We start from the raw sequence: 16,964 nt of genomic DNA on the forward strand, positions 1-16,964 counted from the left end.
CCAACGATCATTCAGACAAATAAAAATGAGGACAAAAAGGATGACTGTGACAAGCAAAATAGAACAGCCTGCTATGCCAAGAACTGAACATGAATCATGCTTTCCAAAGGCCACATTGCTTATCTGTTCTATAATAACCTGGAACCTCCTCCTCATCAAGTCTCTCTTGGGCTCCTTAGTAGCCCAAGGTTAACAGAGGTATGGACTTAGAACAGGTAGATACACAGAACCTCAGACTCACAGCTGAAGGGACCTCAGGGTTCATTTTAGTTCACCACGTCTACTGGATTCCCCATGCTGGTCTGGGAGTTGGAGAAATTGGTGTAGAGTGGAATGGGTTGAATTGTGCCCTCCAAAAGGGTATGTTAAAGTCCTAACGCCTAGTACCCATGAATGTGACTTTCTTTGGAAATAGGGTCTTTGCAGAGGTAATCAAGGTTAAGATGAGGTCATTAGGGTGGGCACTAATGTGACTGGTGTCCTTAAAAGAGGAGAAGATACACTGGAACAGAAATGCATGAGGGAAGAACTCCAGGTAATGACAGAAAAAGAGGCTGAATATTGCAGTTGCAGTTCAGGGTGTGCCAAGAATTGCGGGAAAACTACCAGCAGCTAGGAAGAGGCAAGGAAGGATCTTGTGCTACAGGTTTCAGAGAGGGAAGGGCCATCGGACACCTTCATGTTGGGCTTTTGGCCAACAGAACTGTGAGACAATAAATACCTATTGTTTTTGTTTTTGTTGTTGTTGGTGTTGTTTTTTCCTTGAGATGAAGTTCCGCTCTTGTTGCTCAGGCTGGAGTGCAATGGCACGATCTCGGCTCACTGCAACCTCTGCCTCCCGGGTCCAAGTGATTCTCCTGCCTCAGTCTCCTGAGTAGCTGGGACTACAAGCATGCGCCACCACGCCTGGCTAATTTTTTTTTAATTTTTATTATTTTTATTTTTAGTAGAGACAGTGTTTCTCCATGTTGGTCAGGCTGGTCTGGAGCTCCTGACCTCAGGTGATCCACCCGCCTCAGCTTCCCAAAGTGCTGGGATTACAGGCATGAGCCACTGCGTCCGGCCTAATAAATAACTGTTGTTTTGGTGATGGCAGCCCTATGAAATGAAGACAGAGAGCTTAGGCAAATGTTCACGATCACACAGCCTGTGATGACAGAGGAGACGGGCGCGTGTAGGCCCTGCCATCCCCATTCCAGAGCTCTGTCCTTTGTCCAGGGCTTTCTTCCTCTGAGGCTTCATGCATCAGTTGCCTGTGTTGTCTGTGTAAGTTTTCTCCATCTTTTATTTTTGTTCTGGATTTCTAAAATAATTTCCTTCAAATAGACTTTTCTTGTCTTCTGACCCCTGCTGCATATAACTTTTTATTTGGAAAAATTTAAAACCTAAGATAAATTGAGAGAATAAGTCAATGAACACACTCCCTTCACCCTGATTCACTGATTCACATTGTGCCACGTCTGTTTCCCTTTTACTTTCTCCCATGTGTATTTACTTTTTTCTGGAACCATTTGAAAGTTGCAGATCTCATGACATTTCATATCTAAAATATTTCAGCGTGCATCTCCTAAGGACAAAGACACTCTCATAACAATCAGATTCAGAAAATTTAACACCAATTCAAAATCATTATCTAATAAAATGACCATATTCACATTTCTCCGATTGTCCCCTAAATATCCTTTGTAGATATTTTCTTCCTTTCTTCCATTTCTTCCCCTCTGCTTTCCTTTCCTTCATTTTTAGACCCGCCACCCAAACCACCCAGCCATCATGCCTCTTTAGTCTCTTTTAATGTGGAGCATTCTCCCACCTTATGTTTATTTATCTATTTTTTTTTGTCTTTTACAATATTGACATTTTTGAAGGGTCCAAGACATTTGCCCTACGTGATGTCCCACAATCTGAATTTGTCTGCTTGTTTCCTCGTAATTAGATTCAGATTAGATATTCTTTGGTAAGAATTTTACCTAGGTGATGCTGATTACCTAGGCGATTGCATCTCACTGGGAAGAACAGGGTGTCAGTCAATCATCACCCTTATTAACGATGTTAGATTCATTGGTTATGGTGGGACCTGTCAGATATTCCCATTGTAAAAGTATCTTTTTCCTTGTTGTAATTAATCAATAATCTGTGTGGGATATTTGAGAGAAGACTTGTTCTTACTCATTTAATACAGTACATCCAGGGTTAAAAACAATATTGACTTGACATTAGATATCTCTCCATAGCTGAAACGCAACCCCTACCATGTCCTTTTACCGTGTGTGTGTGTGTGTGTGTGTGTGTGTGTGTGTGTGTGTGTGTGTTTTACCAGGGGTGGAGGTTGGGTTAAGGTTAAAACTAACTTTCCTCTTTTATAAACCACCAGCCTACAGACATCTGAAGGTCATTCTCATGTCTTTATCAGTACATGTATAATATTATCCAGGTTTTGGCCTCATCTAAGCTTTCTGACCCCTATTAAAATTTGTGTGGAAGCTTAAGACGGCATAAAAGGTAAAGTGTATCTTTAAAGGTAAGTTATGTATATAAAAAGGTAAGTACATCAAAGAGCAAAATGTTAGATAGGTAACCCCAAGGCTTAAAGCATAAAATGACATTATGTAAATCAAAGTTTTGCTTCTCAGCATGTCAAGGCCGAAGTATCACGGATAACATAGAGCTTATTCTGTGACACTAGCAGCAGGGTGATCTTTTCTTTGCTGGCTACCACAAAGGATGTGAACTTGAGAATGCAGAACAAAAATAGATCTCCAAAGCCATGTCAATCATTTTTGAGAGGTTGAAAATACTCTCTGCTTTAAATGGAAGTTACTGCTTTGGTAATCAGTGTAACAACATTAAAAACACACACCTGTTTCTGAGTGAGTCTCAAACACAGTGCTCAGAGTCGAAAACGCACCAAGCCCACCCTCAGAGCATTCCTATGCCACTGTGGGGCTGCATCTGCTGTGGGATTCCTGTGGAATTCTTTTTGTATCATTTTCCCCACTAGGTTGCAAGTTCCATGAGAACGGGATCTTTGTCCTGTTTTATCTCCAGTGTCAAGAACACTGTCTGGCACACATTGGGTGTCAAATAATTATTGGCTGGATGAATTAGTGACTAAAAGTAGTGCTCTTCAAAGTTAGGTCAACTCAACCTTTCCCTAGACTTTCTAAGCAAGAGATGTAACCTTCTGTCTACTCCACTCCCTTTTAACTTAATTACAAAATTTGTTTCTGGGGAGTGTGTAAAGGGGAATAAAGGAGCCCTTTTCAGTTTCTCTCTCTCAACCTCCAACAGCTCAGCTAGTCATTTCAGGCAAGACAGGCTTCAAGGCACAGCGCTGTGTGCCAGATCAGGTTAGGATTGCTCTCCTAGAGGCCATGTATCTTCTTTTCTTTGCAAAGCTGGAACCAGGAAGGACTCACCCATCCTCACTGGTGAGCTCACCTCCTTCCAATATTTTCATTGCTGAGTTGCTAAAGGTCATGAGGAGAGTGCAGCCTGAGCATCGTTGATAGAACGTGTAATTTGTTTAAAACTTCATATTATTTCTCAGCATGACTTTGTCTAGAAATAGTCCAATATCAAATTTTAATTTGCTTAAATATGTGACAGTTAACCAAAATAAATTATCTGCCTTTTGACGATTAGCATATTTATCGTTCATGTGTAGATGCCTTTGTTTCAAGGAACCTGAAAGAACCAACCAGTGCATATGAATCAGGACCCTCCAGACTTAGAGACGGTAGGTAGCCAGTGAACAGTAGAGGACAGAGGGGGCAGGAGAGAAGCACTCTTTCCAGAAGAAATAGCAATAATATCACTTAAAATATAAAAAGTAGTATCATGTGCTAGTGCATGTATAATACTTCTGTTTACAAGAGCCCTGTGAAATAAGAACCATTATTCCCATTATAGAGAGCAGGAAACTGAGGCTTAGCAAGGCTGTGACTTGACAGTAGCAAGAGGTGGAGCAAGTATTTGATGGAGCGGGTCTGACCTCAGAGCCCTTGCTTCACCACACACATGAGAAATGTGTCCAAGCGCATGGTAGAGACAGAAGCCTGTTATTTACTATTGTTGTCTGGCAAGTTTTCAAGGAAATCTTTGATCATTTCTTAAAATGCTTATGTTGGGAGAAACCCAGGACAGACAAACTCCTGTTAGATTACTGCCTCAGAGTTCAGATAGAGGAATCCCTATACTCTTCATAATAATTTTTTGATTATTTAGTCCTTTTATCATCTTTGTGGTTCTCCTTGAATCGCACTTCAAAGATGACACATTCCAGAAAAGTATGGATATAGTTCAATTCCAGAGAGGCATTTATGTGCAAATCCATGAAAAGCTCTGCTATTGTAGGTGCATTGAATGAAGGACACTGGGCAGTCAGCCTTCATCATGGCCAAGTTAAATATTCTATTACTGCTGACTTGCTTAGACACCCGAATCCAATGGCTTGTCCCTTCTCTCCTTCCCTTGCAAAATATCAGAGGGGAAAAAATACCCATATATACAAAGGTCCTTTTTATTTTTTAGCCTAACACCTAGAAATAAGTAGAAGGTTTACATTCATCAGGACTAATTTTACCTAAACTGTTTAAGATTTTATGCGGAGGGAATCCTTCCCAAACCAGTTTCATTTCCATGTAGGCAACAGCTGCTTTCCACAACTACAGTTCACATTCTCTACCACTGTGGGTACAAGTTTTCTTTCCTACTACTCACCTTGGCCCCCACTCCCCCAGACACATACAAGAAAAGCATCGAAAACCAGTTTTAAAAAGCAAGCATAGGCTAGGTGTGGTGGCTCACGCCTGTAATCCCAGCACTTTGGGAGGCCAAGGTGGGTCTTTGAAATCCAAAAAGTTAGGAGCCGTGTTATAAACAATTACATTTAAGCCGGAGTTGGAAGAGACACACTCCTATATAAAGGAGTTCCTGAAATTTGCTTGTCAGTGGCTTCACCATATCTGAGTTAAGGGGAAATTAATTTGCAAGAAATAAAAAAAAAAAAGCCTGCTTTATTTTTTTTTTGAGACAGAGTTTCGCTCTTGTTACCCAGGCTGGATTGCAATGGCATGATCTCGGCTTACTGCACCTTCCGTCTCCTTGGTTAGAGCGATTCTCCTCCCTCAGCCTCCTGAGTAGCTGGGATTATAGGCACCCACCACCATGCCTGGCTAATTGTTTTGTATTTTTAGTTGAGACAGGGTTTCATCATGTTGGCCAGGATGGTCTTCAACTCCTGTCCTCAAGTGATCTGCCTACCTCGGCCTCCCAAAGTGCTGGGATTATAAGCGTGAGGCACCATGCCCGGCCAAATTTTTAAAGGCATAAAGACTATGTCTTACGCTTTTCTCCATTTGCAGAACACAGCAAAAACCCTAGAACACAAACATTCAAAGAGTGTTTATCCAATTAGTTTGCATATAACTAAGTCAAATGTAAAGAGAAGTTTCTCTCCCTAGACAAAACTGATCACCTTTTTTGCAAACTGGCATACCACAACAGGCCCTGAAGGGAAGCCCCAAGATGTAAAGAAAGTTATAAGAACATTAAAATACCACAGGCACATAGTAATGGCTCGAGAACTGAAACTGAAATTGAAATTGAGCTAATTAGTAAACACCATTGTTCAGAACAGTCTTGGCTAAGTAATAGGGGTTGTGTTTAAACCTTAAGGGTGACATCCATTTATACATACTTCAAGTGGAAATGGAATTTCCAGATGAAGAATAGAATAAGTGCCATCAAAAGGTAGGGTAATTGCCAGCTGCAACTGAGATCCTCAGTGTTCATTTATCCAGGTCATTTATTCGTGAGTCATGGATTTGTGGAATGAAAACTGAACACTGAGCCAGCAGTTCCCTGAAACTAGGAAAACAATAAGTTCTTATTTCCCTGACAAAATCTGGCTACAGTTCAGCAATGCAGTAAAAAATCTTTATGGATTTTCTCATTACATTGACAATTTCCCCTCATGGGGGGTGGAATCACCAAAAACTTGTATCCTCTATATGCATACATTTCCCATGAACATAAAAAGTACAAGGAATAAAATTATAATCAATCGTTTCATACACTACTAAATTCAGAGAATGTAAGCATACATAGTGTTATGTTATTTTTTATTTTTTATTTTTTTTAAGAGATAGAGTCTTGCTCTGTCACCCAGGCTGGAGTACAGTGGTATGATCATAGCTCATTGAAGTTTCAGACTCCTGGACTCAAGGCATCTTCCTACCTTGGCCCCCCAAAGTGCTGGGATTACAGGCATGAACCACTGTACCTGGTCCATTAGCTATTATTTTAACTCCTTAGTGGTATCCAAACATTCAGTTGTTTAGTGTTGACTGGAGGTTCAAATTTGGACTTACTTTTAGTAGTGATTAAACGGAGATGTGAGGCTACACAAAACTTTATGGATGAAACTGTGGCAGCACTGGCAATTGTAACCAGGGTCAGAGGAACAAAACTAGAAACCCATAACATCAGCACTTGCTGGTGCTTATTTCCCTAGTTTTCAAGATGAAAGGAATGGGAACAGCTCTGAGAACCAAACTTGAGGCTCTTCTAATCCAACACTTCTGCAAAAGCAGCATCATGTAGGTTCCGCTATGTCATGTACTCACTGTGGTTGGCAGCCTCCAAGATGGCCTCCAGTGATTTCTGCTGGAATTCATACCCCTGTGGAATGCTTTCTCAAATTTTACCAGGGTACAGAAGTAATTGTATGTCACTTCCAAGATTGTTGTAAAAGATGCTGTAGCTTCCGTCTTTGTCTCTCTCTCTCATTGTCTGTCTCTCTCAGATTACTCACTCTGGGGAAAGCCAGCTGCCATGTTGTGAGCAGCCCTATAGAAAGGCCCATGTGGCAAGAAACGAAAATGTTCAGCCATGTGAGTGAGCTGGAAGCATATTCTTCAGCCTCAGCCAAGACTTCAGGTGACTCTGCAGCCCTGGCTGATGGCTTGACTGCAAACTCATGAGACCCTGAGCTAGAACCACCCAGGGAAGCTGCTCCCAGATTCTTGACCCTCAGAAACAGAGTGAGATCAGAAATATTTGTTGTTTCAAGCTAATTTTGGTGGTGATTTGTTATCCAGCAATAGATAATACACCCGCTGTAATCTTGGGCAAGTTAGATAAATTAAGCCCCTGTTCCTCATCTATAAAGCAAGGACTAATATAAATAAAAATACATTTCTATTACTCTCCTTTATTCCAGAATGAATTTATGACTACTTTTAGGGATATATAAAATAAAAGACAGCGTAAGTTAAATGAGAAGTGAGAAGAGAGGCAGAAAAACAAGGGTGGGGACATGAAACAGAAACAGGAAATAGGTTTAAAAAACAATATATTGCACACATTCCATAACTGAGTCACAATTCTGGCTCTAAAACTTTGAATAATTCTTTTTACCTCCTCCACCCCTTCAAACACACAGAGATAGAATTATTTATTCAGTTCAGAGTCCAAGAATTTTTAAAAGAATCCAATCACTTCTGAGACTTATAACTATCCTTAGTACTAAGATGGGTGGGAATTTCCCTTGGGAGCTGCCCTAAAGCAGACACTGCGTGGAGTACTAGCTGATGCCTTCATGCTCATGGGTAACTGCACAAAATGGGATGATACATACAAAGTGTCTCATATCATGTAGGCTCATAATGGGCTCATACAAGGTGCTACTATAACTATTACTATTTGGTATCAGGTTTTGCCAGTGTAACAGCTCACCTCTTAAAAATGTTTGCCCTTCACAGGCTAATGCTCTTGACTTTTTTTTTTGAGACAGAGTCTCACTCTGTCACCCAGGCTGGAGTGCAGTGGCGTGATCTCAGCTCACTGCAAGCTCTGCCTCCTGGGTTCACGCCATTCTCCTGCCTCAGCCTCCCGAGTAGCTGGGATTACAGGCACCTGCCACCACGCCTGGTTAATATTTTTGTATTTTTAGTAGAGATGGGGTTTCACCGTGTTAGCCAGGATGATCTTGATCTCCTGACCTTGTGATCCGCCCGCCTTGGCCTCCCAAAGTGCTGGGATTACAGGTGTGAGCCACTGCGCTCAGCAATACTCTTGACTTTCTATCCTCATACATATTCAAAACAGCCCACTTCAGCCATGAACTTAATGGAAACAGTTTGGGAAAAATCCTGGATATTTTGAATATTTTTCCATATTACTTCCATCTCAATAAGAAAGTTTGACATACATGTCCATCCTCATGGCCACCCATGCACAAAGCTTTGGGCCTCTTTGATACCTTCCCCCTTTTCACCCTTTCTCATTTACCTCGCCAACAAGTCCTGATTTTTTAGCAACACATCTTCCTATCTGTTCCCTCCTTTACATCCTTGCTGCCATCGTCTAGCTCTGCATTTTAACTCTTTACACCCACGTTTAGGCAGTCACTTCCAGTTATTGCCAATCAGCTATAATGCATATCATTGTCAGGGCAATTTTCTCTTCTTTGATCACAATTCAGTCAAGTGTCAATCTGCATCCCAACTGCAGAATGAGGAAGTCCAACATCCTTGAAATTAAAGACCTTCAAGAATCAAGACCCAGACTCTGCCCAACTCTTAATTCCCACTCTTCACCCAACATAGCTCCTTGACTCAGATTTGCTCTCCTCTTGGCCTTTCTGAACTGTGGTTCCCACCTAGAATGCGCCATCACCCTCACCCCCTTTCTGGATCTCAATTAAATTCACTACACCTAGCTCAGATCCCAGCTCAGAGAATTGAGAGTCCCAGAGTTGGAGGGACTCTGATGGTCACTCTCTCCAACTCTCGACCTCACCCACGCATCATCCATTTACCTAGCCAACATTTGTTAGCTACCTCCTAAGCCAAGTTAAAAACATATATGATAGATTCAGCCTAGGAAGAGGTCACATCTATATAGGGAGACTGGCCTGCAAATGATGATAATGTGAGTATAAAGTTCAAGACACAAACAAAGTGCTTTGAGAGCACATTCTTTGTCATTTGTTGTCTACATTCTATTGGCAGAATCACCCCCAATAATTCAACATAGGTTCTTTTCTATTTCCCTAAGTGTCAGCTGGTCTGAGAAATAAAGGGAAAGAGTACAAAAGAGAGAAATTTTAAAGCTGGGTGTCCAGGGGAGACATCACATGTCGGCAGGTTCTGTGATGCCCCCCAAGCCACAAAATCAGCAAGTTTTTATTAGTGATTTTCAAAGGGGAGGGAGTGTATGGATAGGGTGTGGGTCACAGCGATCGCATGCTTCACAAGGCAATAAAATATCACAAGGCGAATGGAGGCAGGGGGAGATCACAGGACCAGGGTGAAATTAAAAATGCTAATGAAGTTTCATGTACCACTGGGCACGCGTTGTCATTGATAAATCTTATCAGGAGACAGGGTTTGAGAGCAGACAACCAGTCTGACCAAAATTTATTAGGCGGGAATTTCATCGTCCTAATAGGCCTGGAAGTGCTACGGGAGACCGGGGCTTATTTCATCCCTTATCTGCAATCGTAAAGACAGACATTCCCAGAGCGGCCATTTTAGAGACCTACCCCTGAGAATGCATTCTCTTTCTCAGGGCCGTTGCTTGCTGAGAAAAACAATTCAGCGATATTTCTCCTATTTGCTTTTGAAAGAAGAGAAATTTGGCTCTGTTCCGCCCGGCTCTCAGGCAGCCAGACCTAATGGTTATCTCCCTTGTTCCCTGAACATCACTGTTATCCTGTTCTTTTTTCAAGGTGCCCAGATTTCATATTGTTTAAACACACATGTTTTATGAACAATCTGTGCAGTTAATGCAATCATCACAGGGTCCTGAGGTGACATACATCCTCAGTTTACGATGACGGGATTAAGAGATTAAAGTAAAGACAGGCATAGGAAATCACAAGAATATTGATTAGGAAAGTGATAAATGTCCATGAAATCCTCACAATTTATGTTCAGAGATTGCAGTAAAGACAGGAGTAAGAAATTATAAAAGTATTAATTTGGGGAACTACTAAATGTCCACGAAATCTTCACAATTTATGTACTTCTGCCACGGCTTCAGCCGGTCCCTCCGTTCGGGGTCCCTGACTTCCCACAACAACAGTCTATTTGAATACCTCCAGTAACAGGAAACTCATTGTCTCAAGGGGTAACTCATTCATTTTCAGAAAACTGTAACCACTTTAAAGTTATCGTATTGAGTTTAAATCTAACTTCCACACACTTAATTCTAACTTTTTCTTTTTTGTTTTCCTTTTTTTTTTTTGAGATGGAGTTTCGCTCGTGTTGCCCAGGCTGGAGTGCATCAGTGCGATCTCAGCTCACCGCAATCTCCGCTTCTCAGGTTCAAGCAATTCTCCTGCCTCAACCTCTCTAGTAGCTGGGATTACAGGCATGGGCCATCATGCCTAGCTAATTTTGTATTTTTATTAGAGGCAGTGTTTCTCCATGTTGGTCAGGCTGGTCTCAAACTCCCGACCTCAGGTGATCCACCTGCCTTGGCCTCCCAAAGTGCTGGGATTATAGGCGTGAACCACCACGCCTTGCCGTTTTGTTGTTGTTGTTTTTTGAGAAAGAGTCTTACTCTTTTGCCCAGGCTACAGTGCAGTGGCCGATCTCAGCTCACTACAACCACTGCCTCTCAGGTTCAAGCGATTCTCATGCCTCAGCCTCCTAAGTAGCTGGGATTACAGGTACACACCACCACACCTGGCTAATTTTTGTATTTTTGGTAGAGATGGGGTTTTGCCATGTTGGCCAGGTTGGTCTCGAACTCATGACCTCAAGTGATCCGTTTGCCTCAGCCTTCCAAAGTGCCAGGATTACAGGTGTTGAGCCACCGCACCTGGCCTAGTTTTTTCAAACTCTGGTGTTTTCAAAGACAAAGCTAGCTGTCTTTTCATATGACTATCATTAAAGTATTTGAAGAGCATGCCATGAATATCTCCAAACTTCTCATATGTTCTGATTCTAAACTTTTTATCCTGCTGGTAGCCCTCCTCTTGCTACACTGTAGATTTTTTATGCCCTTCAAAGTTTGGTGGGGACTCAACAAGGCAGAATGGAGGGAGTCTATCACCTCCTTTGTTCCTAACTCAACCTAAAATCACATTTAGGTTTTGAAGAGGGAAGGGGGCATTCTCATTACATTGCTGCTTTTAGACAATCAAAATTTCTAGTGACTCTTTTTTCCCTCTCTCACACACCTAAGTGATCTCTAAAATCCTGTAGCAAAAATTTGTTGTTGGTTTTTTTTTTTTCTTTTTGTTTTGGAGTGCACTGGCACAATCACAGCTCACTGTAGCCTCGAGCCCCTGAGCTCAAGTGATCCTTCCACCTCTGCCTCCCAAGTAACGGAGACTACAGATGTGTGCCACCTTGCCTGGCTAATTTTTAAAATTTTGTTGTAGAGACAAAGTCTCAGTATGTTGCGTAGGCTGGTCTTGAACTCCTAGGCTCAAGCAATCCTCCCACCTTGGCCTCTCAAAGTGCTGGGATTACAGGCATGAGCCACCAGGTCCAGCCTGTGACACAAATTTGAATGGCTCATATTGGAGCTTGTTGCTTGCTGCCTTGTACTGTTGGTTAATGTCTTTTGCATATATTTAAGCTCTCCACCTAAATATTAAGTTTCTTGAGGATAAAAATATTTATTATTCATTTTCCTTTAATAAATATATTAATAAATACATGAGTGTTAAGGGAGAAAAATGCCACAGTATGCAGAATAATGCTCCCTCTCTCCCAAAAAAAGATGTCCACATCATAATCCCAGAACCTGTGAATATGCTATGTTACATGGCAAAGGAGAATTAAGGTTGCACATGGAATTAAGGTTGCTAGTTAGCTGATTTTAAAATAAAGAGATTATTCTCAATTATCATCGTGTACCCAATGTAATCATCAGGATCTTTTTAAAATGAAGACAGAGGAGGAAGTCAAAGTCAGAGAGTGGCTGGAAGGTGCTACTCTGCCAACATTGAAGATGGAGAAAGGAGTTATGAGCCAAAGAATGTGGGCAGCTTCTCAAAGCTGAGAAAGGAAAGAAAATGGATTCTCCCTTAGAGCCCCCAGAAGGAAGCACAGCCCTGCTGATGCCTTGATTTGAGCCCAGTGAGACCCATTTCAGACTTCTGACCTTCAGAACTGAAAGATAATATGTGTGTTATTTTAAGCAACTGAATTTGTGGTCATTTGTTACAGCAGCAATAGGAAATTCATTTTTAAGTACTAACATTTGGCGTTATTTGCCAGTTATCATTTGGCTAATTCCTAATCCTTACAACACATGTTAGATTTTTTTAAAAGTTGAAGTTATTGGGTAAATTTTGAAGGATAAACCCAGAAAATAAGAAGCAGAGGTAGGGTTTGAACTCAAGTGTCTCTGACTCCAACTCATACTCATTCCACAAAACCAGTATGCCTTAAAGAGGGATAAAATCAAAATGCAGATATTGCACCTGAGTATTTCTCTGAATGTTCTGATTAGAATCCCAGAGCCCATCGTTTCTGGCAGAAACTAGATGTATAATTCAATATCTATTGTTCCTCTTTAATTCATTGCTTTTTTTCTCTCCTTAAACTTTTCTCTCTCCAGTTGATACTGCTTAAACATAAAAGTAACATTTTGAACTGAATATTAACTTACTGCTTTTAACAAATCAAATTGTTCACTTCAAATCATATTATCAACTATAGTTATATTAGAATGTGAGTTGAATACAGTAGGTATTCACCTACAAATACAGTATCTGTTTTCTAAGGAAAATATGCTTTTATAAGGTATGATTGGTTCTCCTGATAAACTATATTCAAACCCTGCAGCTCTCTAACAAGAGTGGCTATTCAGTGGTGATACACTTAGCTGTGCAAACTTTACTGCTGGTTATAGACACAATAAGCATGGGTGGAAATTCTCCAGTTATAAGGATGCAGTTTGCCCTCAAACCCATAATGAAAACGTAAAACTTTCTTTAGTTTTCACAAAGCTAGAATTAATTAAATCCTAATCCTGACATAAGCCCTTTTGAAACCTAAGGAATATAATAAAAGGTGACATATTCATTTATTCATTCATGAAGTATTTTCATTCACCCGTTGAAACATGTCATTTTCTTTTCCTTCATTTAAAACAAGTCCATTTATTCATCATTGAGCTCCTATTACGTGTAGTGATCACTATACTATAACATAGTGCCTTAGTGTCAAGCTCTGGAGTAGATGGCTCCACAACTTCTTACTTATGTGATCCTAGGGCAAATTACCCTCATTGAGATTCAGTTTCCTCTCCTGTGAAATGGATATAAGAAAAATGCCTGCCTCATAAGGAGTCAGTGCACTTAGAATAGAGAATGGTAGAAAGGAAGCATCTGCTACCTGTTAGTTTTCACTATATGCCAGGCCATGGGTTTGTATTGGTGGGTAAAAAGACATGTTCCCTGTTCTTGAAAAACTTATACTCTAAGTAGTTCAGATACGCAAAGAATTATAGCTTTTAAAAAGTATGCAAATCAGCCACTACTATTTTTGAGTTCACAGCTTGGGGACTCCTACTGAAGTCTGTAGATTGGCAGGACCTGCTTCGGGGCAGCCATGACTGGCACCTATTGTAGGAAGTGCTCTAGACACACCCCAATGTCTCAGTTCCCCGGAAGCCTGTCCTCCACCTCATACCCTCTGTGCTTTGGGGAATCCACCTACAGAATTATACTGAATAAAAAATTAATCTTGCCAAATTGCCTGATGGCCAGATACTAACACCAACACCTACCTCCCCTTTCATCTCTCCCCTCTTGCCCATACATGTCATCTTTAGTATTTGAAGATAGCCTAACAGGAATTTTTGAAGTATGTGCCAATCTCAGGTCCACAGGCATGCAATACTCTTGGTAAAGCACTTGAATTCTATCATTACGCAACCCCAGACACCTACTTTTTGTATTCTGTGTCATGTTCAATTAGTACACAGAAACTTACTGCCTGCCAGCCAAGAGCCTTTGGTCCCTCATTTTGTAAGAGAATAAAGCTTTTCCCCCCTTGAACATTCTATTGTCTCATGAATTCTGATGAGAATGGATTCCTTTTCAAATATAAAATCAGACAAATGTGAAAGCATCTAGAACAGTCTCTGGTCCAAAGGAGATGAACTACAGTACATGTTGTTTCTTTTGTATAGATGATTCGTCAATCTCACTGCTAACTCCAAACAACTTAATTTCAAAGAAGGAACTCCCGACACTGACATGGTAATAAAACAGGTAGCCATTCTTTAGTTACTTGGCAATTTCTTGCTGATTTCCTAGCCAAGACCTGTAGGGAAACAGGTGCTAGAGGAGTATGGTAAACCAGCCTCTTTCCCCTGTGACTGCTGATTTTGGCAAAGGCCACAGTAAATCAGTAACCATCAGGGTGAGGATATCTCAGACCCACATGCAGGTCTATTTTAAGCTTCTTGGCTGGCACCACTGAGACTGCTGGATCATCTCCATGTTGCCAAAGCTAACCTCCAATACCCCTAAGGGCCTAAGGGTCTAAGGGTCTAAGGGTCTTATCACCTGCCCCCAAGAACATCAGGCCAATCTGATCAAGCATTGCTCATTTTCAAATCCGTCCTAGGGCAAATGGATGACTAAATGTTAAGGTTCATATTCAGGAAATGTCATTGCATTTTTGTTTATCACAGAAAGCATTTGTGTAAACAGGTGATTTTGCACAGTGCTTTCTTAGTACCATACTATTTTTGAAGCCCCTTCCTGTCTCCTTCCCTACCTTCTCAACAACGTTCCTGGGTTGTTTCAGTGCTGCTTTCCAACACTTTCCAATGTTGAAGTATCAACAAGTGCTCTGGTGGCTAAAACAGTCTGGGGTCAACGCAGTAAACCCAAGGACCTGTTCTGGCCCTGGCCAGTTGGCCATGTGATAACAAACAGCACTTTTGAAGCAAGCCCAGTGGGTGGCTAAATGGAGCTCCATCTAGAAACAGGAACAAAGCCAGGCCAGAGGAGAATCAAGGTTGAGATACTAAAGAATCTCCTCCAGTTGTACCAGCAGTTGGTACCTCTGCAGAAGGGTAGTTTATTTATAATATACCTCTCACTGAACCATTCAACTTTACAACCAGAGGACAAAACTTATACCTGTAAATGAGATTATTTCAAAGCCATCACTTTAGGAAGGCTTTATTCTGATTTCAAAAACACCTTGGCATTCAATACTTATGTCAAAATTCTTCTGACTATATTTAGTGGTGGCAAATACCAGTTTTTTTGAGAGTGGGTGTTATTTTTAGAAATATCCAGGTCATTCAGAACTAAGAAGAATAAGATGGGAATCAATACTATTCTGGTATAAAACCAAAGTGTTGGTTATAGTAAAACAAGTTGGAGTTTCCTGTGCAGATCTGAAAACAATTTGAAAAGGGAGTTTTAAAAGTGCTCTGAATAATGGCAATGTCAGTGTGGAATAAGGGTTGCTACTAAGGTAACAGCTTTGAAGAGGTCATTTGATATGGATGTTGGACTCTGTTTTTTTTTTTTTGGAGACAGAGTCTCACTCTGTTGCCCAGGCTGGAGTGCAGTGCTGCAATCTCAGCTCACTGCAACCTCCACCTCCCAGATTCAAGCAATTCTCCTGCCTCAGCCTCCCAAGTAGCTGGGATTACAGATGCCCACCACCATACCCGGCTAATTTTTTGTATTTTTAGTAGAGATAGGGTTTCACCATGTTGGCCAGGCTGGTCTCAAACTCCTGTCCTCAAGCAATCCACCTGTCTTGGCCTCCCAAAGTGCTGGGATTACAGGTGTGAGCCACCGCACCTGGCCTGGATGTTGGATTCTTACTACTCCATTTCACAACCATTAAAAAAAAAGCTTTTTGTTTTTTTTGAGACGGGAACTTGCTTACTCGCCTAGGCTGGAGTGCAGTGATGCATCACTGCTTACAGCAGCCTCAGCTTCCTGGGATCAAGCAAGCCTCCTGAGTAGCAGAGACTATAGGCACGTGCCACCACACCCAGCTAATTGCTTTTTAGATTCTTTGTAGAGATGAGGTCTATGTTGCTCAGGCTGGTCTCTGGGCTCAAGCAATTCTTCCGCCCCGGCCTCCCAAAGTGCTGGGATTACAGGCAGGAGCCCACCAAGCCTGGCCAGGAAAAAGTTGATAAGACAACAGAGAAGTCTAGTATGTACTTCATTTCTGGGTCATAAAGCAGAAACTCTTAAAATTTTACTCACAGCTTCAGTTAAGTGGTCTCTATGTCCACAAAGTAAGGGTTAAGAGGCAGAGATCCTCCATATAAATGAATTTAAACTGATATTCTAAGGTTCAAAGATTCTCCATTCTATTAATAACTTATTAGTACCTAACTATAGAATATAATGCACTTGGGGGCCTGGGTCTCCTACTTGCTAGGAGTTCTTAATCTAAAACACTGACCTGGACATGTCGATAATATCAAGAATAGCTAACACTTATATAACACTACATGCTATGTACTTTCTTAGCAAGCTATATATGTCAACTCTCTTAATACAGCCCTGCTATTACTTTTTACATTTTTATCTTACATGTGAGAGAATGAGGCATGCAGAGTTGCCCATGACCACACAGAAAGCTGCAGAGCTGGGAATGGAACCCAGCCAGCTTGGCTCCAGCTGCACTCTTAATCACTAGGCTACACCATCCTATGCATCTATGAAGAAGAAACCAGATACTTAAATTAAATGACAGGAAGAGTAGTGGAGAATATTTGCAATTTATGGGAAGCCCATTTGAGAAGCAAAAAGGAGAGGATGAAGGGAGGCAGATGGACCTGTAAAAACTCGGATGAAGGCCAGACAGACTAGCCACAAAAGTTCCATGGGCAACCTGGGGATGGGCAAAAAGAGTCTCCTCTAGTTTATTTAGAGAACAGAGAATACAGCAACTTGAAAGATCCAGGAGTTATAAAGGACCAGTTTGGGTATATAACGTTTTTTA

This window comes from Pan troglodytes, chromosome 7 (assembly GCF_028858775.2).
Source record: "Pan troglodytes isolate AG18354 chromosome 7, NHGRI_mPanTro3-v2.0_pri, whole genome shotgun sequence".
Taxonomy (NCBI): domain Eukaryota; kingdom Metazoa; phylum Chordata; class Mammalia; order Primates; family Hominidae; genus Pan; species Pan troglodytes.